Source organism: Myotis brandtii, unplaced genomic scaffold, assembly GCF_000412655.1.
Source record: "Myotis brandtii unplaced genomic scaffold, ASM41265v1 C40984928, whole genome shotgun sequence".
NCBI lineage: Eukaryota > Metazoa > Chordata > Mammalia > Chiroptera > Vespertilionidae > Myotis > Myotis brandtii.
Window position 1 is genome coordinate 1 of NW_005284194.1, and position 477 is coordinate 477.

The 477-nt window shown below is 56.8% G+C and overlaps 1 long non-coding RNA gene across 1 annotated transcript; it reads left to right on the top strand.

The window, feature by feature from the left end:
- Nucleotides 1-6: 6 nt before the first annotated feature.
- On the top strand, nt 7-393 carry LOC106724837. The gene is made up of 2 exons (XR_001360670.1): nt 7-126; nt 205-393. It is a non-coding gene; the product is annotated as an uncharacterized LOC106724837 (long non-coding RNA).
- The last annotated feature ends 84 nt before the right edge of the window (nt 394-477 follow it).

A 477-nucleotide genomic window follows, 5' to 3' on the forward strand; every position in this document is an offset into this window, starting at 1 on the left:
CCCTTTCCTTCTCTCCCCAGTCAGAAGTTGACACCGAGTACTCGGACCCCTTTGATGCCCAGCCTCATCCGCCACCCCCAGATGATGGCTACATGGAACCCTATGATGCCCAGCGGGTCGTGAGTGGTGAGTGAGCAGGGCTTGGGGGAGGATGACCGGGTCCCAGGTGGGAATGGGATCTGACCAGTGTCCTTGGCCTCCCAGAACTGCCTTGTAGGGCAGTGCAGCTGTATGACACTCCCTATGAGGAGCAGGATGGGGAGCCAGGAGACAGGCCTTTTTCAGGGCAAAGGCCTGGACAGAGCCGGCAGCCCCAGGAAGATGAAAGGCCAGCGGATGAGTATGATCAGCCCTGGGAGTGGAAGAAAGACCACATCTCCAAGGCATTTGCAGGTGCTTCTCCAACCCAGGCACTCTCAATGCTTGAGTCCCTCTATTTTCTGCTCTGGTCACATCCCCTGTTTCAACTTACAAAGT